The sequence below is a fragment of the Neophocaena asiaeorientalis genome, unplaced genomic scaffold (genome assembly GCF_003031525.2).
Source record: "Neophocaena asiaeorientalis asiaeorientalis breed wild unplaced genomic scaffold, Neophocaena_asiaeorientalis_V1.1 scaffold91, whole genome shotgun sequence".
Taxonomy (NCBI): domain Eukaryota; kingdom Metazoa; phylum Chordata; class Mammalia; order Artiodactyla; family Phocoenidae; genus Neophocaena; species Neophocaena asiaeorientalis.
This window is the reverse complement of record NW_020173198.1, coordinates 10,760,364-10,786,339: the sequence shown is the minus strand read 5'-3', so window position 1 is coordinate 10,786,339 and position 25,976 is coordinate 10,760,364. Positions and strand designations below refer to the sequence as shown.

Below are 25,976 nucleotides of genomic sequence, written 5' to 3'. Positions count from 1 at the left end.
GCACAGGCTCCGGATGCACAGGCTCACAGGCCCAGCCACTACGCGGCATGTGGGATCCTCCCGGACCGGGGCATGAACCCGTGTCCCCTGTACCGGCAGGCGGACTCAACCACTGCGCCACCAGTGGGCATGGTTTTACATACTTCCTGGAGTATTTACATTTCAAAGACAAGGTAAGGTTTACGTCTTCAAGGGACATAGAGAGAATGCAAGTTTTCTCTTAAGAGTTTTGGAGTGTATTTGTCTATTATCAGAAGTCTACGGTAATTGCTGTTAAATTTTTTCCTTCCTTCTGAGTGCATAATTCAACTTTAGGCCAATTCACTTTAGAGGAGACGGCCTCTAATATCATACCTATCAAATCTTGACTATTAGCCTCCAGCTGAGCTACTTCCTGGTCATTTGCAGGAGGGCCTGGGAAACGTTCTGGCCACCTGTTTCCTTCGTGAAAGGGGATGGGGGTTTAGACCAGGGATCCATAGATCCAAAAGATCTTCTAGAGGATCAAGGACAGGCTGTTGGGGATAAGGGGTGTATAAGAGGGAGATAAAGGGGGAATTTATGTTAGATTTCGTTTTTAATTTTGTTCTAAATTTAATTTCTGTTCTTTCATCTTATTAAGAGAGTCCCAAAGACTGGGTGTTATATTTTTTTGTATCCACTTTTTAGTTTGGTCTTTTCATGGGTACCAATGAGACAATTGTTTGAAGATGAGAAAATTGTCAGTTTAGAAGTTTTTCCAATTCAAAGGATCCATTGTCTGGAGAGTAGGGTTTTCTTAACAGCCACCCAACCCAATAAGCCTTTTTATGGCTTCATTGTGGATTCAAGAGGTATTCCCGAGGAGAGTGAAAAGATGCAGCTTTCACAAAATCCAGGAAGTTCATTCCCAAAGAGAATCTGAGAAAGCAAAGCAAAAACTCAGCCAGGCAAGGTGACATCTCTATCCATCACCCTGCTGTACTGGTTCTTGATAACATTCTTCCAAATGCATCTGTGGTACCCTTGCAACTCTGATTTCCCACCTAGGACAGCATTGCAGGATCCTGGTTATCTACACAAGCTCTATTAAAATGCAGCACTGGGGGTGAATGCTGGATAGTTACATGGCTTTGAACAAATTGCTCTACTTCTCCGAGCCTTGATTTTCCCATCCATCAAAAGGAGACTAATCATACCCACTTCCTGGGATGTTGGCTACAAATTAGCTAATGCATGATAAGCGCTCAACACAGTTTTTTAGAAAACTGCCTTTATTTGATTAGTAGTTGAAAAAAATTAACAGATACAGAAAAACAGTTTAGTCAGCTGGAGAGACGATAGACACTGAATGCCCCCCAAGAGAACTGACCAGGAGGATACGTGAAAGGGTGAGGAAAAGAGGCATTGTGAACCAGAGCCCGACCCCGCCACCCAGGTGAGGCAGGTTATAGCACCTTCTGAAACGTTTAAGTGCCTCAGGCATGAAACCGAATTCCAATTTACTTAGCCCAGCACAGGGCCAGGGGTACTGGGACGGGTGGGGTGGAATGAGACACATTCCAGAGGGTGAGACGGCCATCTTTGACTAGAGAAACTGACAGAACAGGAATTTTTTAAATGAATTTTTCATCTGACTTTATTTTCAAATACACTTTCTTAAAAAAAAAAAAGACACTTTAAGCAGGGATGACAATTTCAGTACTAGGAAATCCAGTTATACAAAAAGAAAAAAAATACTACATCTAGTCTGGGGTAGATACATTTATTTGGGGTAATGTACATTCAGTGACACTAATTACACAGTAACTATAAGGTAACTAACATGAAACCATGGAACTGTAACTTTGCCACAGCTGCATGGACTTGGGCCTTTCTGGCTGAGCACATCAAAAACGGGATGCCTACCCCAGAGCTAGGCCAGTGAAATCTGTTAAGGAGTAAAGCTCTGCAGCAATGACTCACGAGAATACCTTGCAGCTGACAGATAATAGGCAGGACATGTTAGTTATAAAGCAGTTATAACCACTGTATAGTTATTGTCATGGTCTGAATGTGGGTTGGAAAAGAATTTCCAGACATAAGGCAGAATGTAAAGAAGATAGAATTTATTGTGCGGAAGGGTCACTGCCAGAACAGCAGGCTGACATCCTAGTAGTCTGGGAGACTCAAACCCGAACATGTGCTATTGATCAGTTTTTATGGCCAGAAAACAAAGGATGGTCTGAGGTGAAAATTTCATTTACCGATTGGTTGAGGGATATATACTTTCCTTCTATAGGGTGGGAGTGGGACAGGGCAGATGCCTTTCCTTATTTGGGACAGGTCCCGCTGCCCAGGTGGGCATCGCCCAGGTGGGCTCAGGAATTTCATAACTATCACAACATGGTGGAAAGGGCAAGTAAGAGTCCGGTAGGGGCTGTAACACTGACACTTTTTCAGGCAGGGTTGTCCTTTGTCCTTGAAGCACCATTGTCCTTGGAGCACCACAGTTATAACTTGAATTAGTGCCTGGTGTGTCAGATGGGAGAGCAGAGGGCTGTTAGAGCTATGTCAGAGGAACCCTGGCAGGCCAGATGGTTTGGACATCATCGATAATCATGGTTGACTGCTAAACACTGATAGCAAGATGACTTCTGATATGTAATCTTAGATAAATTATAGATAAATGAAAAAGGCCAGTAATCAGCCACTAAGATTAATAAATAGCTCTTCGAAATTTACTGCCTGAGGGCTGTGTTTTGCAGCACAGTTTCCCAAGATGAAGTACCCAGATTTTTCCTTCCTATATCTGGCTTGCAGAGCTGCTCTCATGCCCATTTCAAAAACCTCTCTCACTCCATCTTTGGGCTTTGATGCACACCCCATCTACCCCAAAGCTCCAATTCTGTTTGCCATATTTCTGTCTTCCTCTAGTTTTCCTGGCTCCTGCCTTATCTTGGTTAGCTCCCACCTTCCGCTCTCATCCTTCCAAAGATCCTTCTTCTCCCAAGCAGGATAATGGGACAGAAATGACTACTGGAGTCCATTTTTCTGGGATGTTTTCTGATGAATGTCTGATGTTTCCTGATAAATGTCCCTTTATCAGGGCTCTCAGTGGAGAAACACATCAGTATAACATCAGCATCCAGATAGGCGAGGGGCCTCAGGTGATCTCTTCCTGCCCACCTGTGTTCCACAAAGCCAGTTCTGCCTGTTCTCCATCCACCTCGATATCTGCCACGTAGTTTTCAAACACCATGTGTACACACACCTTTGGGAACTGGTCCTTGCTACACACAGTGACAGAGCACACTGGCCAATGGGGAAGACAGCAATTAATCAAATATTTAATTACAAACTGAATAGGTACTACAATAAAAAAAAATACAGAGACAACAGGGGACCTGCCCTGGAATGGAGAGGTGGTTAGGGAAAGGTTCTGGCTCAGAAGCTCTGTAACAAACTATCCTAAAACCTAGTGACTTAAACCAACAACAGTCATGTATGTTGCCCACAAATCTGTAATTTGGGCAGAATTCAACCTGGACAGCAAGTCTGGGCTCCACTTGGTGTCATCTGGGGCACCTTAACTGGGATTGGAGAGTAAATTAATTTATGTTAATTTGAGAAACTGCTCCAGAGAAGCATGGTTTCCAGCACAGTTTTATATCTTGTCAGAACAAAGAACATTAAATAAGTCAGGGATACATTTCAAGGGAAAAAAAGAAAACACATAGGTCAGCATGTATACCACAAGCCAGCATGACCTTGGCACCTGGGAAGGGAGTCATCATCAAAGGAGGACCAGCATTGGCATCCAGGAAGGGAGGCATTTAACCTTTATTTTTAACATGGACATTTTTTCTTTGGTCAATGTGTCCTTTTCTCTGATAATTAAAGCAGATGTACAATGTATGTTTGCTGGGCCACAAACAGGCTATTTTAGTTAGTATAAAATTCAAGTTAACTCATGTATAAGCCAGAATGACTTCCCTATATCTCAATATGTGAAAATTTCTTTTATTACTGTCTCTGTAGATATTCATAATCTGGACATTTCATATAAGTGGAGGCATACAAAACGTGGTCTTCTGTGTCTGGCTTCTGTCACTTGATGTTATCAAGGTTCTGGAGGCTTCTCTCAAAGATGGCTCACTCACCTGGCCTGTAAGTTGGTGCTGGTTGACAGCTGGGAATTCAGCCAGGGATTTTGGTTAGGGATCCTAGCTCCTCTCCATCGGGGCCCTTTTGTGGGCTGCTTGGGCTTCCTTATGGCATGGTGGCTGGGTTCTAAGAGTGAACATCCTAAGAGAATCAGGCAGAAGCTTTTCACATTTTATGACCTAGATTTGAAAGTCACATAATGTCACTTTGATGTTTGTCTCAAGCTCACCTGGATTCAAGGGGAAGGAACACAGACCACACTTCTCAATGGGCAGAGTGTCAAAACACCTTGTAAGAAGAGTGTACCATGGGAGATATAACTGTGACCATATTTGGATAATAACTGCCACAGCTTCCCTGAGGAAGTGTGACGTTTGACCTGAAAGCTGAAAGATAAGTAGGTGTTAACTAGGCACGGTGGTGGAAGAGCTTTCCAGGAACATGGAACAGCATTTAGAAAGGCCCTGAGGTGGAGCAATGAGCACATTTGAGGAAGTGAAAGCAGGTCCAAGTAACAGGGGCAGAGAGGAGAGATACAAAGTGAATGTGAAGGGGCTGACGGTGGAGGACATTGTCTGTCATGTGCTTTAAATGTCTTGTTTCTGCTCAGGTTCTCTTGTCCATTCTTCCAGAATAGACAGCACCCTAGAGTACCACTTGGGGACAGTTACTCCCCCACCCGCCCCTTTCAGTGGGGCTGCAAGAGTGGACATAAGACGCAGTTCTCACCATTTAGGACATTCCACACACCCCCATCAGCTTCAGTGATTGGTTCAGTAACGGACACATGACCCAAGCAGGGCCAATGAGCCTCAAACCCAAGACACCCCTGCAGCTGCTGGACAAGGGATGCACTCTTTCTCTGGGGGTTGCCAGGCAGGATATAGTTGGAAGTGCTGGGTGTCATCTTTGACTCTGAGTGAGAAGAACCTGACTGAGAATGACACTGTTAACCTAAAATCAGCCAGTTTTACCAGCAAAAATGTGTTTATTTGGGAAAAGCAAAGAACTGCAACTCAAGACGTGCAATCTATAACAAACCACAGGCACGTCCGGAAAACAACGGGAGCCTGTTTTTATAGGAAAAAGGAGGGGTGGGGAGTTGGGAGGTGCTGTTCTAAGTGAAAGTTCATTGGAGGAAAGTAGGTGGCGATGGCTTCTCATTGGCTGAGCTGCAATGTTTCCCATTGGCTGGGTAGTTGCTGAGGGAGGAGAAATTCTTCCTTTGGGCTAGTAACATAGTTGCGCTTCCTATTTGGGAGTGCAATTTTCCCTTTTTCCTGTGTGGCGTGGAAGTGAAGGTCAGTGCATGCAAATGAAGGTCAGTGCCTGCAAATGATGATGAGTGTTAATGTATGAGACTTTTCCTCCGCTGGCCATTCCTGCCTCTAACTTTAGTGAGGTTTCCTTTATTAATTTTCAACGGGAACAAAGAGAAAAGCAGTACCAAGTGATAGAGACTGTGGAGCTCCTGGACCATGATTAAAGCGAAATTTACCACTCGCCATTTTAGGTACATGAGTCAATAAATTTTGGTTTAAGCTGATTTTAATTTTCGTCACTTGCAACTAAGAGTCCTGTTTAAATTCACCGTTAGGATTTTGGTTATCCTGATGCTTATCCTTCCTGGAATGTTCCAGCACTTCATTTGGCCTCTTCCTGAATTTTTTGTGTGTGTTTGTGATCAATAAATTTTTTTTATTGCTTCTCAGTCTAAATGTCAAGTTAAATTTGTTTGAGATTCAAACAAATTCTATAGAACATTTAAGAACGTTTGTACATAACATTTATAAATTTTCCTTCTTAAATAAAAATAATATGTAATAAAGCCAATTGTCATGTTGGTCAATGATTAATCAAATAGAAAATACATGACAGTTTATGGGACGGTTTAAAATGTCCAAATATTATGCCCCTGGAGGATTTGTCTAGATTAAAGATCTCCCTCAGTCCTTTTCAGGGGACAGATGGATCTTCGGCATATTTGGGCAGGTTTTTTTAGAGTATGCTAGAGGAACATGTCAAATCAGCAGTTATTTGTCTGATTTATTTTTACTCCCTCCTTACCCCCTCTACTAAAACAAAACAAAAAACCCTCCTGATTGATGAGACTTTTTAAAATTGAAGTATAGTTGAGTTACAATGTTGTGTTAGTTTCAGGTATACAGCACAGTGATTCTGTTATACATATACAATATATCTATTCTTTTTCAGATTCTTTTATAGGTTATTACAAAATGTTGCATATAGTTCCCTGTGCTATACAGTAGGTCCTTGTTGGTTATCTATTTAAATATAGTAATGTATATATGTTAATCCCAAACTCCTGATTTATTCCTCCCCCACTTTCCCCTTTAACCATAAATTTTTTTTCTATGTCTGTGGGTCTATGTTTTGTATATAATTTCATTTGTATCTTTTTTTTTTGGATTCCACATATAAGCGATATCATATGATATTTGTCTTCTGTTTGGCTTACTTCACTTAGTGTGATAATCTCTAGGTCCATCCATGTTGCTGCAAATGGCATTATTTCATTCTTTTTATGGCTGAGTAATATTCCATTGTGTATATATCCCATATCTTCTTTATCCATTCATCTGTCGATGGACATTCAGGTTGCTTCCATGTCTTGGCTATTGTAAATAGTGCTGCAATGAACATTGGGGTACAGACGAGACTATTTTTTAATGCAAATCAAGCTCTTATTGGTAAGAAAATTTAATGTTAAACATAACTGAATATCCAGACACTTGGCAGTTTTAAAAGCTACTATGCCTGTGGCCCTGGCTCCTTTTCCTTATATTCCCATGATTGCCCAAGGGCTGCCACTAGTATACATGGAGGCCTTAAGCAAATTAGAGAAAAGGCCCCTATGGAAGAACAACTTTTAGAAAAAATTATCTCTTTCCATGGGAAGACTCAACCACATACCAAGAAGAACAGAGGCTGAAATTCAGCCCCCAACTACCTATCCAGTGGGAAGCATTTAGTCAGAGCACAGTGCAAAATAGCATGCAAGTAACCTTCACGTCCTCTCCTCCATAGATGGGCATCATTTTTTAAGTGTTGTTGAGATGACCCAAGCTGTTCTGGGTATCACATTCAAGCATTACAGTGGTCAGAGGAGAAAAGAGAACAACTTCCAGAATGTCTCCCAGCAAACTGGGAAGAACTTTCCCAGAAACACTTAGCAAAGCTCTCCTTATATTCCATTAGTCTGAATTGGATCACTCTTTCTAATCATTTTTTAATTTGTTGAGGTAAAATTCACATAACTTAAAAAATCACGATTTTAAAGTGTACAAATCAGTGGCTTTTAGCACAATCACAGTGTTTTACAATCATCACCACTATCCACTCCAGAGAATTTTCATTGCACCAAAAAGAAATTGTACCCATTAAGCTGTCACTCCCCATTCCCCCCTTCTCCCAGAACCTCAGGCCCTGACAACCACTAATCTACTTTCTATCTCCATGGATTTACTTATTCTGGACATTTCATGTATGTAAATGGATTCATACAATATGTGGCCTTTTATACCTGGGTTCTTTCAAAAAGCTTGGTTTCAAGGTTCATCCAAGTTGTAGCATGTATCAGTATTTAATTCCTTTTTATGGCTGAATAATATTCTGTTATATGGATAGACAAAATATGATTTACCCAGTCATCAGTTGGTAAACATTTGGGTCATTTCCACTTTTGGACTATTATGAATAATGCTACTGTGAACATTTGTGTACAAGTTAATGTTAAAACACCTGTTTTCAATTCTCAGGCAAATATGGAGTCATGGGATTGTTGGGCCATATGGTAATTCTCTGGTTCCCTTTTTGAGGAACTTTTAAACAGTTTTATTGATTGACTGATTGATTGATTGACTGTGCTGCGCTGCTTGTGGAATTCTAGTTCCCTGACCAGGGATTGAACCCAGGCCCTGGGTAGTGAGAACGCAGAGTCCTAATCACTGGACTTCCAGGGGATTCCCTTCAAACTGTTTTCCATAGAGACTGCATTATACATTTCCATCAACAATGTATATGTGTTCCAATTTCACATCCTTGTCAAAGAGGATGTTATTTTCCATTCGTTTTTTATTATAGTCATCCCAGTGTCTATGAGGAGACATTTCATTACAATTTTTATTTGCATTTTCCTGGTGATTAATGATGGTAAGCCTCTTTTCATGTGCTCGTTGGCCATTTGAATATCTTCTTTGGAGAAATGTCTATTTAAGCACTTGGCTCATTTTTGTTTTTTGAATTTTATTTTATTTATTTTTTTATACAGCAGGTTCTTATTAGTTATCCATTTTATGCATATTAGTGTGTATATGTCAATCCCAATCTCCCAATTCATCCCACCACCACCACCCCACCACCGGCCGCTTTCCCCGCTTGGTGTCCGTACGTTTGTTCTCTACATCTGTGTCTCTACCTTGGCTCATTTTTGAATTGAGTTCTTTTCTTTTTTGTTGTTGAGTTGTAAAAGTTTTTTTTTTTTTACATATTTTAGATATTAGAGCCTTGTCAAATATGGGATTTGCAAATATTTTCTCCCATTCTGTGGGTTGTCTTTTCACTCTTTTGATAGTATCCTTTGATGTACAAATGTTTTTACTTTTCATGAAGTCTAATTCACCTATTTTTGTTGTTGTTGCTGCTTCTGCCTTTGGTGTCATATTTAAGAAACCATTGTCAAATCCAAGATCATTAAGATTTGCCTCTAGGTTTTCTTGTAAGTATTTTATAGTTTTCACTCTTATATTTGGTTTGTTGATCCACTTTTTTCACATACACACACACACATATATGTACATATATATTCTTTTTCATATTATTTTCCATTATGGTTTATTACAGAATATGTAGTTCCCTGTGCTTTACAGTAGGACCTTGTTTATTTTATATACAGTAATTTGTATCTGCTAATCCCAAACTCCTAATTTATCCCTCCCCCACTCCCTTTCCCTTTTGGTAAACATAAATTTGTTTTCTATGTCTATGTGTCTGATTCTGTTTTTGCTTTTTTTTTCGGCTGTGCCACACGGCTTGTGGGATCTTAGTTCCCTGACCAGGGATCAAACCCTGGCCATAGCAGTGGAAATGCTGAGTCTCAACCACTGGACCACCAGGGAATTCCCTCTTTCTGTTTTATAAATAAGTGCATTTGTATCATATTTTAGATTCCACATATAAATGATACCATATGGTATTTGTCTTTCTTTTCTGACTTACTCCCCTTAGCATGATCATCTCTAGGTCCATTCATGTTGCTGCAAATGGCATCATTTCATTCTTTTTATGACTGAGTAGTAGTCCATTATACATATGTACCACATTTTCTTTATCCATTCATCTGTCAGTGGACATTTAGGTTGTTTCCATATCTTGGCTATTGCAAATAGTGAACACTGGGGTGCATTTTCTTTTCAAATTATGGTTTTCTCCAGATATATGCCCAGGAGTGGGAATTGCTGGATCATATGGCAACTCTACTTTTAGTTTTCCATAGTGGCTGCACTAACTTTACATTCCCACCAACTGTTGGTCCACTTTGAGTTAATTTTTGTATATGATGTAACTTCAAGGTCCAACTTCCTTCTTTTGCATGTGAATATCCACTTGTTCCAGGACCAGCTGTTGAAGAAATGTTTCCCTAATCAACTGACCATAGATGTATGAGTTTATTTCCACACTCTCAACTCATTTTTAATTTCAATTTCATTGATTCAATCAATTTCATTGATCTATATGTCTATCCTTATGCCAGTACCACAATCTGTGGTTATCGTAGCTTTTAGTAATTAAAAAAAAATTTTTTTTTTTTTAAATTTGGCCATGTCACGCAGCTTGCAAGATCTTAGTTCCCCGACCAGGGATTGAACCCGAGCCCTGGCAGTGAAAGTGCTGAGTCCTAACCACTGGACCACCAGGGAATTTCCAGTAAGTTTTAAAATCACGAAGCATGCATCTTCCAACTTTGTTCTTTTCCCAGATCATTCTGGCTTTTCATGGTCCCTTGCCCTTGCAATACCATATACGTTTTAGGTATGGCTTTTCCATGCCTACAAAAAAGGACATTGGGATTTTTACGGGGATGGCATTAAATCTATAGATTGTTTTTGTGCAATATTGCCACCTTAACAATAGTAAGTCTTCCAATCCATAGAAACACAATGTCTTTCTATTTATTTAGGTCTTCTTTAATTTCTTTCAGCAATGCTTTGTAATTATTAGGGCCAGGAATGAGACAACTAGGGACAGCCCCTATACCCCAGATCCCACTGAAATTATTCAAACTAGCCAATCCTAAACTGCCTACTCTACCTTTCCCATTCCTTCCCTTTGAAACTCCAATGAAGGCTCTTGTCCACATTTCCTCCTTATGCCTCTACCGCCTGACCAGTTCTTGTGTTTCCCTTTGTGACCCCTGCCACAATGTGGCATGCTCCCTTTCCTTGGGATCTGAAGGTATAATAAACTCTCTTTCAAAGGCAGTCATCTCCTAATCTGTTGGCCTCACCATGCCTGAATAATAATGAAACCTATATTTAAAAACATTCAAATATTGATACAATGTTGAATAAAGGTAGCAAAAGTGACATCCTTTTCTTGTTCCTGACCTTAGGGGGAAAGCTTTAAGTCTTTCATCATTGTATGTGATGTGGGTTTCTTATATATGCCCCTTATCATGTTGAAAAATTCCCAGTTGTTGGAGTACTTTTAGCATAAAAGGGTGTTAGAGTTTATCAAATGCTTTTTTTCTCCATCAATTAAGATGTTCATGTGGTTTCCACTCCCCCTTTTGTTTTATTAATTTGGTGTATGACATTGATTGATTTTTTAAAGTGTTGAATCACCTTTGCATTCCTGGGATAAATCTCATTTGATCATTATGTAGAATCCATGTATATGCTGTTGGAGTCGCTAGTATTTTGATGAGGATTTTTGCCTCTATATCCATAAGACACATTGAGCTGTAGTTTTCTTGTGATGTCTTTGTCTGGCTGTGGTATCAGGGTAACACTGGCTTCATGGAAGGAATTAGGAAGTATTACCCTCTCCCATTTTTTTAAAGGGTTTAAGGGGATTGGTATTACTTCTCTTTTACTACATATTTTTCAGTTATTTTCTTAGTGGTTCCCTGGGAATTATAATTAATGCTTAATTTATAATAATCTAGTTAGAATTAATACCAACTTAGCTTTAATATTATACAAAATTTTTACTGCTACATAGCTCCATTCTTCCCTCTATGTTGTTATTGGCACAAATTACATATTTTTCACTGTGTGCCCATGAATATAGATTTGTAATTATTGTTTTATGTTATTGTCTTTTAAATCACATAGCAAAAATGAAGAGTAACAAGCCCAAAATACATTAATACTGACTTTAATATTTATCTATGTAGTTACCTTTACCAGTGTTATTTATTTTTCCATGTAGATTTGAATTACTGTCTAGTGTCCTTTTATTTCAGCCTGAAGAACTCCTTGCAGCATTTATTGCGTGTCAGGTCTACCAGCAATGATCTCGCCCAGTTTTTGAAGTCCCTTTGAGTATATTTAAAATAGTTGACTTGGGACTTCCCTTGTGGCACAGTGGTTAGGAATCCGCCTACCAATGCAGGGCACATGGGTTCGAGCCCTAGTCCGGGAAGATCCCACATGCTGCAGAGCAACTAAGCCCGTGTGCCACAACTACTGAGCCTGCACTCTAGAGCCTGCAAGCCACAACTACTGAGCATACGTGCCACAACTACTGAAGCCCACGCATCTAGAGCCGGTGCTCCACAACAAGAAAAGCTACCACAATGAGAAGCCCGTGCACCGCAGCAAAGAGTAGCCCCTGCTCGCTGCAACTAGAGAAAGCCCGCGCGGAGCAACAAAGACCCAACACAGCCAAAAATAAAATAAAAAAATAATTGACTTAAAGTCTTTTTTTTTTTTTTAAAGTACATTGCTTTTTTTTTTAAATTTATTTAATTTATTTATTTTTAGCTGTGTTGGGTCCTCGCTGCTGCGTGCGGGCTCCCTCTAGGTGCGGCGAGCGAAGGCTATTCTCCATTGTGGTGCACGGGCTTCTCACTGCGGTGGCCTCTCCCGCTTTAGGGCACGGGCTCTAGGCACGCGGTCCTCAGTAGTTGTGGCTCGCAAGCTCCAGAGCGCAGGCTCAGTCGTTGTGGCACGCGGGCTTAGTTGCTCCATGGCACGTGGGCTCCTCCCGGACAAGGGCTCGAACCCATGTCCCCTGCACTGACAGGCGGACTCCCAACCACTGCGCCACCAGGGAAGCCCGACTTAAAGTCTTTGTTTAGATATTCTGTTTTTTTTAAAAAAAATGTATATAGTTGGCTTTTGTTTTCTCAGTTCAGGATTCAATCAAGACTATGTGCTCTATTTAGTTGTTATATCTTTTTTTTTTTTTTTTTGCGGTACGCGGGCCTCTCACTGTTGTGGCCTCTCCCGTTGCGGAGCACAGGCTCCAGACGCGCAGGCTCAGCGGCCATGGCTCACGGGCCCAGCCGCTCCGCGGCATGTGGGATCTTCGCAGACCGGAGCACGAACCCGTGTCCCCTGCATCGGCAGGCGGACTCTCAACCACTGCACCACCAGGGAAGCCCATAATTGTTATATCTTTTTAATATCTTTCAGTCCAGAATGATTCCTCCACCTTTTTCTTTTTTTTTAATGATACTGGCTTTTTAGGAGAGCCCACGTCAGATGTCTAATAGAATGTCCTATTTGATATTTGTCTCATTGTTCCCTCATAATTGGATCCAGGTTAAACATTCTTGGCAAGATGATACATAAGTAATGTGTATGTACAGTCTTTCCAGGGCAATGATGTTGGAATGAATTGGATCCAAACATTTTTGGTTGTGATGTCACTTTGGTCAGTATTCAAATTTCCAGAAGAAAGAATCTAATTGGCCAGGTTGGTTCACATGCCCACTCCTTGGCCAGAGAGGGAAGGCATTTTGACTGACAGTCTCATCAAGAATGTTCTCAGTGAGGAGTAGGTAGCTCAGCAAAAGAAAACTAAGATGCCGTTGAAGCAGGGGGAATGGATGCTGAGTAGGAAAAAATGACGAATATCCACTATCCCTCTATCTTTCAGTGGTCTCAGCCATTCACTTGACTTCTACTGTTTACTCTATCAAATTCTCAGAATGAAAGCTGACTTCTCTCTCCATTTCCATACCATGTTTACAGCTGTCTGCTCAGAGCCTCTACTTGCATGTCCTAAGGTCATCTAAAGTAAAACTTAATGCCTTCTCCACCTGCCCCTACTCAACCAGCAGAGGAGCTGAATTATCTACAGCTCGATCACCGCCCCCCCCAGAAACCAAAACCCAAATTCATGACTCAGTGTGCCTAGTCCTGTGGTTTGTACTTTTGTCGCGTCTTTTATAGCCTTTCTCTCTTTCATTCCCACATGTATCATCTGAGACTATGCCCAAAGTGTTGTCTGGAATTACAAGTAACAAGGAAGAAACAGCTTTTCAGGTTAAACACATTCAGGGAGCATTGGGGGGACACAAATTTATTTATCACAGAACTTCTCAGAGCCTTGAATGAGCCAATGTGATTTTTAAAGAATATTCTTTTCTTTTTATTTTGCAAAATAATTCAATTTATGGAAAAAATCTCAAGAATAGCACAATGAACTTCCCAATATTTGTTACCTGGATATATTAATTGTTAACATCTTCTTACATTCTCTCCTCCCTTTCTCTCTTTCTTTCCCTCTTTCTCTCTCATATCTATATCTATACCTATCTCTAAACCTATATCTCTATCTATCTATGAGAGAGAGGATTATTTATATATGTACATATATATATATATACACATATATCCTCAATATATATACTGTCCATGTATACTGTCAAATGGTTCAGCAGTAATAACATATATAATTATATCTATCTGTATCTATATATAATTATTGCTGAAACATTTGAGAATAAGTTGCATACATACGTAAATACTTCACTTTGTATTTCCTAAGAATAAAAACATCTCATTGTTTTATAAATAGTCCATTGATAAATCCATATGATAAGAAAATTCTTATCTCCCACATCAGAGGACAGCTATACAATTTGGGAAGTGCTAGTTTACATTATTTCTATAGGCTCTAAACTCAGTGGTTCCCAAACCTGGCTGCCCATTACTGCCATCATTATTACCGAACAGTAAATGCTTATTGTATACAGATGTAAACATTTCACATGGATGCACTCATTTAATCTTCATAGTAACTCTAAATAATAAGTATTATCATCTCTAGTTCGTACATGAGAAAACTGGGTTACAGAGAGGTTGCCCAGGATGCACAGCTGGTAAGAAACAGAGCTGGCATTTATAGCCAGAATCTGAAGGGTATAATACACTTCTCCCAATGATTCTGTTGGGCAAACAGGTTAACTACTCCTCTCACTGATAGGAAGGCTTTTTGCCTCCTTCTCCTCCAAATTCCAGTTGCTAGATGAATTTACACAAAACACATCTTCTTCTGTTGCTTGTGAGTTAAGGAAATTGTCATTCAGTGGCGTGGTTAAGAACCAGGACTTGGAAGTCAGTTCTGGATTTTCATCTTGGCTCTACCCTTAACCAGCTCCATGGTTTTGAGCTGGGCACCTCACTGGACAGTGAAGGTCGGATCAGAGGAGGAGGTATGGCCAACACTCAGGAAAGGGCTTGGCGATCAATCCATGGCAGCTAATAATTGTGGTTATTATTATTGGTGGTGGTGCTGTGTTATAAACCCCTCAGCCACAAATGGGCAAATTATCAACCGATCTTTGTCTCTGTTTCCTCACCTATAGAGTTGGGCTGTTAATATATTGTCTTCTAGGAGTGTTGTGGGGGTTAGAGAGAGGATGTAGTGTTTCGAATGCTGCCAGGCACATAGTGAGTATACAATGAATGTTGGTTATTACTATTATTTATTATTTTCTTTATCACTATGCTCCTGACAAAAGGTTCTACTTAGAACAGCTTGAATATGCTCCATTGTTAGCTGCTTCTGTGTGTTTTTCTTTGCTGTGCTCTCTGCCTGGGACACCATCCCCATTTCCCTGTGTCAAAACCCCAATTGTGTCTCCTCCTGTCCCACCAGCAGTGTCCTTGGTGCCAGGGAAGCCTTTCCTTATCCCCCCATTAGGACTTTATTCATCTCATGGGATACTTATTTCCAGCTTTGTATAGAAATCTCTTGTCTCTTCTCCCCTTAAAGGAGCCCCTTTCCCTACTTCAGGTAACATCTAAACCAGAGCAGACCCCATAACCTGTTACCCTAAAGAGACCAGAGCCATTTTTAGAAGGTGCTAGATAAAAGCCTGCTTGGAGTCAGGGAAACCCATAGATCCCTTTGGTACCTCCCATCTGTCTGTTGCCAAGACTCAGAATAAATGCACTGATAAGGACTGACTCCCACCGTTTAAGGGGCTGCTGCTGAGTAACCTCCTGTCTAGGGAGAGACCTTACCACACCAAGAGCTTCATCATTGCCTAATGGGGGCCCTCCGGGGCTTTATCAAGGACAAGGGAGCTGGTGAGCCTCCTCCACCCAGTGAAACTGATAGAAAGAAATACAATGGGCAGATGGATTGCTACAAAGGCAGGTGGGCAAACAAGACACACAGGCAAGAACCTTCCCTTGCATGAGATGTTTCAATTGCTTTCTGGGGAGGCAGGTAAAAAACAGTCACCAGAGTCCAAGCCCTCCCGCTCTTCATTTGCAAACTTTTAGGCATCTTCCTTAGGTAAGCGTTTTGGGGGCTCTTGCTAATTCCTGGGGACTGAAATAAACAACAGCTACTGTCCTTCAGAGCCTGCTGGATGCCAGGTCCTTCAAAGGTGTTCTCCCAGTAACTCTCCAGAGTGGCGGGTGTCCCATCCAGCTTTGAGCCTTTCTCTAACGTTCCCTTCTCAGTGAGGTCTGCCCAGGACACCATACTGAAAACTGCAACCCGCCCCCACCTCCACTCCGCATCCCTGCGTTCTCAGTACGACCCTCACCACTTTCTAATGTGCAGTTTGATTTACTTATTAAACAGATTTATTGTCTGATTTTCCTCCCACACTCCACAAGGGGGACAACCACAGGGTGGGGCTGGGGGGGCCTTTGCCACTTAGGCTCATTTGGGCATCCCTAGGGCCTACAACAGAGCCTGGATCATTAATACCATGTATGATCTATGAATCGTTTATCATCGTTCATTTATTTTCCTTTTCAAAAATATTGTTTAGTTTTATATTGAAGTATAGTTGACAATAATTACAATGTCAAATAATTGTCCATAATTAATTGACAATAATTTACAATGTTGTATTAGTTTCATCATTCATTTAACCCGTCCCCTTCTGATGAACACTTGGCTGTTGTAAACCTTCTGCTATTATAAACACACTGCAGTAAACATCCTTGGGCAAATATCTTTGCACATTTGTGCATTTATATCATAGTAGAGATTCTTCCATATAGAACTGCTAAGTCAAAAGTTATGGAAAGTCTCAATAGATACTGCCAATAGCTCTTCCAAAAAGACTGTTTCCATTTAGACTCCCACTAAGAGTGCATGAGAGGGCTCACTAAGGATTGGTGAAATCGGGGTGGGGGTGGGGAGGATCCCAACTCATCTACACTTGCTGAACCTCTAATATCTGCAAGTGTAGAATCTTAATGTTAAAGGGACGTAAAAATTCATCTCGTTCTCCTCCCACTCCCTTCCCAAGGCAGTAATCCTCTCCAACACAGCTTTGTTCTTAATTCTTTCCTTGTCAGGGACAGAGGTCAAACTTCCCTCCTATGGTTTTCAGGATAAATTGCTACTGACAGGTGACTGGGTCAAAATCTGCTTTCCTATAACCCCACCCCACCTATCCTGGCTCCATTCTCAGGAGCCACAAAAAACTGGGCTAATCCTTTTTCCATGTGACAGCTCTTAAAATATTTGAAGACTGTATCAAATCTCCTCTAAGACTTCTTCCAGGGTAAACCTCCCCAGCTCCAGCCAGATACACCCCCTGGATATGACAGTGTTGACCTGGGGACCCTTTAGGTTAGTGGCCAAGCGTAAAAGCTTTAGGGTTCCCCAGGCTTAAGTTCAAGTCCCTGTTCCCACACTTTCCAGCTGTCTGACCTTGGCTAAGTCACTTTTCAGACTTTAGTTTCTTCCCTTGAATAAATTATATAACAATAGTGCCCACCTTATAAGGTTGCTGGCTGGGACACATTCTTACACACACACACATACACACGCACACACACACACACAAATCTAAAACTATATTTTATGATGGTGTTGGTATAAAGACAAATATAATAAAGGCAGGGTTATATTTATTTATTTTTCTTCTGATTCCAAAAGAATTAAAACATTTTCCTGGGGACTTCAACGTACCGTGGCCTTAGACTGTGCCTTCTATAACTGATGGATACATGGGCTCTGGTAACTGGGGGAGTGAAAAAGAGAAAATAGGCCAAGTATATAAAGTTCTTACCACAGGGCCTGGATCTTTGTAACTTAATAAATGATGACCACAAATTTAAAAAGGACTGTGCAGAGAACAGAGTGTGACACTGAGAACGTTTCCCCACAGACCTCTTTATCAGTGCCTGTGGGCTTTGCAGACCCAGCTTCTGAACACAAGTAACATAGCCTGTGCCTTCTCACCTTGCCCGCAAGAGTCTCGTGAGAGAGTTGGTAAAAAAAGATCCAGAGTCTATGGCATGTTGAGAAAAGAGGTGTCTTATCTGCTCAGACTGCTATAACAAAATACCACAGACTGGGTTCGATCCCTGGTCTTCTAAACAACAGAAATTGATTTCTCGCAGTGCAGGAGGCTGGGAAGTTCAAGATCAAGGTGACAGCACGGTCACGTTCTGGTGAGGGTCCTCTTCCTGGTTGATAGCTGGTGCCTTCTCGCCGCGTCCTTACATGGTGGAAGGGGGCAAAGGAGCTCTCTGGGTTCTCTTTTAATCTTTTGTTTTGTTTTGTTTTTTGTTTTGGCTGTGCCACGCGGCATGTGGGATCTTAGATCCCCGACCAGGGATTGAACCCGCACCGTCTGCAGTGGAAGCACAGAGTCTTAGCCACTGGACTGCCAGGGAAGTCCCAAAGCTAATCTTTTTGTTTGTTTGTTTTGTTTTTGTTTTGGGGTCTCTTTTATAAAGGCATTAATCTCATTCATGAGAGCTCCATCCTCATGACCTCATCATCTCTCAAAGACCCCACCTCCTAATACCATCACATTGGGGATTTGAATTTCAACATATGGATTTGAGGGGGGTGGGGGGACACAAACACTCAGGCTGTACCAAGAGGAAATACACATTTTCTTCAAAAGAAACCTCTTCAAAAGAGGGTCAAAATATCCATGGACTAGTAGAAGATATTTGAAATATATGTAAATGGCAAAGCATTTATACCTAGACTAAATAGAGCTCCCTGAAATCATTAAGAAAAAGACAATTGATAGAAAAATGGCAAAAGACTTTAAGAAGCCCTTGCAAAAGGGAAGAAATCGATATGGCTAATGAAAAAAAAAAGTAGCTTCATTTGTAATCAGGGAAATGCAAATTGAAACCACAATGAGATACCACTACATACTCTACCTACAGAACTTTTTCTGGATACATGTTATGTTTTACCATTAGCCTGTGTTTTTAAAATGTATACAATCACAAGGTAAACAAAAAATTGCAAAAAAACAAATAAGTGAAAATTCTCCCTACCACTGGACCTCCAAACCCCTCCCTCCAAATACTTCCTGTTACTAATGGCTGGTGAGGCCTTTCAGAGACTGTGCTTGCCGTAGCATCTATGCATAAGCAGCCACCTTTCCTCAGATAATTAGTGCCATACTTACATCAATTAGGGTTTGAACAGGGAAGCAGAACCAGTATGAGTCCTTACAACTCATAATAAGGGATTTATTATTGAGATTAAGTCTTATAAAACTGTGGACGCTGGTGGAGAATTCAATGGGCCTAAAGTTGCTGGAGATCAGCAAGGCCAGCAGTTGCGGGGTGGGGGGAAGCTAGACATGAATTGGAAAGAAGGAAGGCAAACTACAACCCATATCTGTTTCTGACGTTGTCCTTTTTATTACAGTCATTCTGGTGTGTGTATTGTGGTATCGCATTGTGATTTGCTGAAATATTTTAAAGTAAGTTACAGAGATCATGACATTTCACCTTAAATACTCCAGTATACCACTCTAAAAAATTATCACTTCCGTCAGTTCAGAAAATTTATTTTTAATTATTATTTTCTTGATAATTTTCTCTCCTTTATTTTCCCAGTTTTATTTTTCTCAAATTCTTATTATTTGGATATTGGACCTTCCGTTGTGATCTTCTAATGTTCTTTATTTCCTCTTCTCTCTGGAAGACTTCTTCAGTTTTTTTCTTCCTCTTGTTTCATTGAATATTTTTTACTTCTTAGTTTCTTGATTTCCAAGAGCTTGTTGTTGTTGTTATTCCCTGAATATTCCTTTTAAAAGATATCTTGTTCTTGGGGCTTCCCTGGTGGTGCAGTGGTTGAGAGTCCACCTGCCGATGCAGGGGACACGGGGACGCCTGCGCGTCCAGAGCCTGTGCTCCGCAACAGGAGAGGCCAAAACAGTGAGAGGCCCGCGTACCACCAAAAAAAAAAAAAGATATCTTGTTCTTTACAACTTAAATTTATACAGTGCTGTATATCAATTACATCTTAACACTGGAAAGAAAAATAAATAAATACAGTTTAATTTAAAAAAAAGATAGCCTGTTCGGTTCCAGGAATGCTATATCATCTATTATCTCTCTAAGATGTTTATGGCAGATTTTTAGAAGTTTACTTCATTCCTCTCATTGTCACTGTTTCTCCAAATCCCATTTTCCTGCTTGTTTTGGAGTTGTCTTTCATAATAAAAGCTTTTCTCAGATGACTGGAGTCTTTGGCTGGTAAAATGCGTGTACACATATATTGACAGCATCACCCTTCACAATAGGCAAAAGATGGAAACAGTCCAAACGTTCAACTGATGAATGGCTTTATAAACAGTGTGCGGTATATCCATACAATGAAATATTACTCAGCCATTGAAAGGAATGAAATGCAGGTACTTGCTACAATGTGGATGAACCTCAAAAATATTATGCTAAGTGAAAGAAGCCAGACAAAATGTCACATAATGTATGATTCCGTTTACAAATCCCATTGGACAATTTTCATTATTCATGGTAGATATGTTCTACAGCGTCTCTGGGAACACTTAATTATTGAGTACGGAATCACTTCTTCTAGGGAAATACAGCTCCTGTGAACCTCTGGTCACAACATTTTCGTGAACCAATCAACACATAATCTTGATTTATATGTGCTTCTGTTGAAAGAAATCTTATTTAGGGAATTCCCTGGCAGTCCAAGTTAGGACTCTGTGCTTTCATGGCCGAGAGCTCAGGTTCAATCCCTGGTCGGGGAACTAAGATCCTGCAAGCCGTGCGGCGCAGCCAAAAATAAAAAAAAATTTTTTTAATTCTTATTTAATACATATTGTTGGTTCATTAACATTGAACTCACGGCCAACAGCACTAAAACTCATGCATGAACAAAGCTTACCTAACACATGTAGTTTCTTGGAACACTAGCCAGCACTTCAGCACTCTACCTGGGATTATTTTAAACAGCGAAATCACAAACAAAAGGCACGAAAATGCAAAATGTGGCACAAAATATACCATGAACGCTTATTTAGAGTATGAGAGCTGAAATAAGAAGGGTGTTGCCTCCTTCATCCTCAGCTGGGAACATGCATGTAGAGCAAGTCAAATTTGTTGCTGCTCCACCAATGACCAGGAAAGTCCACAACTATCAATTTTTTTTTAGGATTTATTTTTACGTATTTATTTATTTTGGCTGTGCCAGGTCTTAGCTGTGGCTCATGGGATCTTTGTTGCAGCACGCGGACTTCTTAGTTGCAGCATGCGGACTTCTTAGTTGAGGCATGCAGACTCATTTGCGGCATGCGGGATCTAGTTCTTCAACCAGGGATGGAACCTGGGCCCCCTGCATTGGGAGCACGGAGTCTTACCCACTGGACCACCAGGGAAGTCTCTCGATTTTGAAATTACAAATAAGTTAAAGTTAATGTAGTAAGACAAATTCAGAAATATGGAATCCACATATAGTGAGGATTACCTGCATACAGAATAGGTCAATCCATAGGGACAGAATTCAGATGGATGCTTGCAGAGACGGGGGGAGAGGGGCTTGGGAAGCAACTGCTTATGTGTATGGGTTTCCTTTTGGGATGATGACAACGACTTGAAGCTAAATAGAGTTGGTGGTTACACAACATTGAGAAGGTACTAAATACCAGTGAATTGTTCATTTTGAAATGGTGACTTTTATGTTATATAAATTTCATCCAAAAAAAATTGACATATCCCTCTAAGCAGGACTCTGAACCTCTCTTTTCCCTTTGGTGTGGTGATTATCCACCTTCAGATCATGGCTGCTCCAAGAAACTGAGTGAAGACAACCCACAAGGACATAAAACTTGAGCAAACAATACACTAACATTGTTTTAAACTACTGAGATTTAGGGATTTTTGTTACTGCAGCATAACTGAGCCTGTGTTGATTACTTCGGAGGTCTAAGCCTGACTGTCATCACTGTGGGAGCCAAGTGGGGTTGGGAGCTTGGAAGTCTCACCATTTCTAGATACCCTCTCACTTCATCCTCCTGTTTTCAGTTTCATGACTCACTCCATCCTCTACTCTGCCCCTTCCCAAATCTAGACTCTCTAAAACTTCCTGTCTTATGCTGTGGCTGGGAAAGATAGAGTCACCTGCTCTATAGGGTGGAAGAATCCACCCTCTCCTTATACTGACTTCCACACAGTTCTTCAGCTTTTGGTCCCAACTCACCCCAGCCTCCATATATGATGGGCATTTTCAGTTTCTCAGATTCCTCTGGTTTGTCCATTGGGGATTAGCTTAGTTCTTGGCCTCTGTCTCTGTGTTTGGCTAATTCACTTCCCAACTTTTTTCTATCTTCTGAAATTTTGTCAACATTCTTCATCTAATGTTTCCTCTCCTATTCTCCTTTTCCTCATTAGTTTAACCTTCCTTATTCCTCAGTGGTCATTTCAGGGAGGTTATGGGAGGGAGCAGGGAGAAAATGTGTTTAATTTGTCATGACTTACTGGGGTCACGAGTGTTTTCCTGTTCATCAGCCATAGACTAGCATAACCGTTTCTGGTGGGTGTGTAGCCTCCCATTATAGGGACGTATCCTCCCACAAAGGATATTTGGCGACGTCTGGAGACATTTTTGGTTGTCACAACCGGTTTTGGGATGAGGGGGCTACTGGCATCTAATGCGTAGTGGACAGGGATGCAGTCAAACATCCTATGATGCTCAGGACAGCCCCCACAACAAAGAATTATCTGGACCAAATGTCAATAGGACATTGAGAAACTCAGAAGTTGAGAAACTCTGTTCTAAAGGGTTCCTATTGTCTTCAGGATAAAATTCAGACTCCACAGCACGGCCTACAACACCCCAGCCTACCTTTCCTGCACTCCCCCTGGCTCACCATGCTCCAGCCACAGCATCTTCTTTCTATTCCTGGAACACACCAAGCTTGTTTCTGCCACAGGACCTTATCACTTGCTGTTTCCTCAGCCTGAATCTCTCTCTCCTGGGTTTTCTGGTTGCTGACATCCTCACTTCAGGTCTCAGTTCAAATGTCACTTCCTTTGTGAGACCCTGACCAACCCAACTTCCCCTCTCCCCCCACCCCCACCCTCATCCTTATCCAAGGAACAGTCTATTATATTTATTGTACTCTTCAAAGTATCAACTCCTGAAACTGGCTGTTTTTCTTCCTTTGTTTATTACTATGATATCTCATGAGAGCAGGGACCTGTCAGTCTTGATCTTGAGCATTTTGCCTGCACATGGTTTCTGCTCAGGAGATGGACAAAAGGTCTTGTTTAGTGATCTTCAAGTATTTTACTTGTGTTTCTTCTTAAATAATTTCTAAGAACTCTGTACCCCTTGCATATTTTTAACTTGACATCTAAAATTTTTTTAAATACATTTATTTATTTATTTATGGCTGTGTGGGGTCTTCGTTGCTGTGCACGGGCTTTCTCTAGTTGTGGCGAGTGGGGGCTACTCTTCATTGCGGTGCATGGGCTTCTCATTGCGGTGGCTTCTCTTGTGGCAGAGCACGGGCTCTAGGCACACAAGCCTTGGTAGTTGTGGCGCGCAGGCTTAGTTGCTCTGCGGCATGTGCGATATTCCCGGACCAGGGCTTGAACCCGTGTCCCCTGCATTGGCAGGTGGATTTTTAACCACTGCCCAACCAGGGAAGTCCCTAAAATTTGTTTATTGTAAGTTTAAATAGTTGCAGTCTTAATTTCCTAGTTATTATAAATATTGATATTTTAGAATATAATTTTACTTCATACTTTTAAATATACCTATCATCATTTATTTTTAAAAATCCATGAGCATAATCACACACCATCATGGAAATAAATGGAAAATCTTGTAGGAAAAAAAAAAGAACAGGCTTTTAACACCTGGAAGTTTAATTTTACCATTTTTTTTCTCCTTGAACTTGTATTTCCATTCTGTTTCTCCCACAGACTTCTATTCTAATATTGATATAATATGTGAAAAGTTTTAAAATTAATCACCAGATCATACTTCTCTGCAACAAAATGCTTGTAAGTTATGTTAATATATATGTGTATATATATATTAACGTCCGGTTTCCCTTAGACTCTAATTTTGAAGAGTATCGTGTGTTTATAAGGCTCTAAGTGTTAAATGGATAATTAATAAGAACCTGCTGCATAAAAAAAAAAAATAAAATTAAATTTTTAAAAAAGGCTCTAAGTGTTAAATGGATAATTAATAAGAACCTGCTGCATAAAAAAAAAAAATAAAATTAAATTTTTAAAAAAGGCTCTAAGTGTTAAAATTTTTCTCTAAATTATCATTACAATTATTATTTGAATATAATTGATCAAAACAACATAAATATACCACATTATGATCAGTAATTGTTATACATTGAGAAGTATGTTTTATTCTAAATGAGTCTTTTAATGAGATGAATGGGCTAGTTATTTTTTGGTGTTTTTTGGGGGGGTTGTCCATCTGTCTGTGGATAAATATTATTTATTGCTGGAATGGGATAGAGTTTAGAAGAAGCTCTATTCCTTTTTTTTTGCTTTTATAAAGTAAATACTGAGAAATGTTTTTCACATAAACAGGAGACTGGAATGGAAATTTTGTCACAGCCAAGTAATTCAATGTCACCCATGTTTTTTAAAAAATATTTATTTATTTATTTGGTTGCACTGGGTCTCAGTTGCGGCAGGTGGGCTCCTTAGTTGTGGCATGTGAACTCTTAGTTGCGGCATGTGGGATCTAGTTCCCTGACCAGTGATCGAACCCGGGCCCCCTGCATTGAGAGCGTGGAGTCTTATCCACTGCACCACCAGGGAAGTCCCCAAGGTCACCCATGTTTGAATGCCTATTTGCCACACATCACATTATGATTCATTACCAGAAATTATTTGTAATAATCTATTATCCAACAAGTCTTGCAGTGCCTCCTTGATGTTGGTTGGAAGCAAATAGGAAATCATCCGAATTGCAAAAGGATTTGTCACCCAGTCCTTAGGGGCATTGCCTTTCCTAGCCACACACTATTATGTTTATGCTTTTGTTCGGCATCCAGGTTTTTACACCACAGCACAACATGCCTTAAGTAAGTTTCAAGATGACTGAGAAGCATTTGCCTTACTTTTACAAAGTGGAGGAAGGACAGTTGTGAAGGCGGGAACACCTTGGACGCAGGCCCTTTCTCAGGCATCTTAGTTCTAGGAGAGAGAACACACAGAAGCTGAGATCTAAACAGATTCTCTTTCTCCTCTATTGAGATATAATTTCATAAAGGTATGTTTTATACAGATACAGTTTAATAAAATGCACCCATTTGAAGTATCCACTTTGATGATGGGTTCTGACACGTATACACCTAATTTCCACTGCATTCAAGACATGGAAAATTTCCATCATTCCAGAAAGTTCCCTCATGTTCCCTTGCAGTCAATCCCCCCTCACCCAGTAGCTCCTATTCTGGGAAGAATGTATACTAACCTGAATCCAATCAAGCCTTTAGATCTAACGTTTACAGAAAATACAGGGGACAGAGGAACGCAGTAAACCATGCCAATGAAGAAACAAAAAAGGAGAAATCCAGAATGTGGGGTATTCTACAGTATAATTGTCTTGCTCTCCTCAACAGGACAATGTTTTATATATATATATGAGAGTGGGTAGTATTCTAGATTAAAAGACACTTAAGAGACGAAACTACTAAATGTAGTACATGATCCTTAATTGTAGGAAAGTAAAAATTGGATCGGACTGAGAGATCCAAAACTCAGCCAGGCTGGGGTAACAGACATAATAAAGCTGGCTGCAAAGTTAACAGAAAATAGTATTTCTTCCAAGGACACTCATAGATTTAAAGTGCCACAGTACCCCCCCCCTCTTTGAGTGACCACTACTTTCTTACTCACTGAGAAACTTTGTTCTCTAAAATTATAGAAAATTTGCAGTTTGAAATTCTATGAGTACCAATGACATGCCTTTCTCTCTCCTGGAACTCAGACGCTGAGAAGCTGCCTTGAGTTCCAAGCCAGACACAGAGCTTCGGATAATGGTGTTCTGAATACAGTGGTCCACAATAATTGAACGCTGTAGTTTCGCAAAAACAGGACCCTGGGTCCACTTGGCAGTCCAGGCTGATATTAGCC

General features: G+C 40.6%; 1 pseudogene; it reads right to left on the bottom strand.

Annotated features, from left to right (window-relative positions):
* Nucleotides 1-2,664: 2,664 nt before the first annotated feature.
* Nucleotides 2,665-3,794, bottom strand: LOC112399284 (transforming protein RhoA pseudogene; annotated as a pseudogene).
* Nucleotides 3,795-25,976: the final 22,182 nt, after the last annotated feature.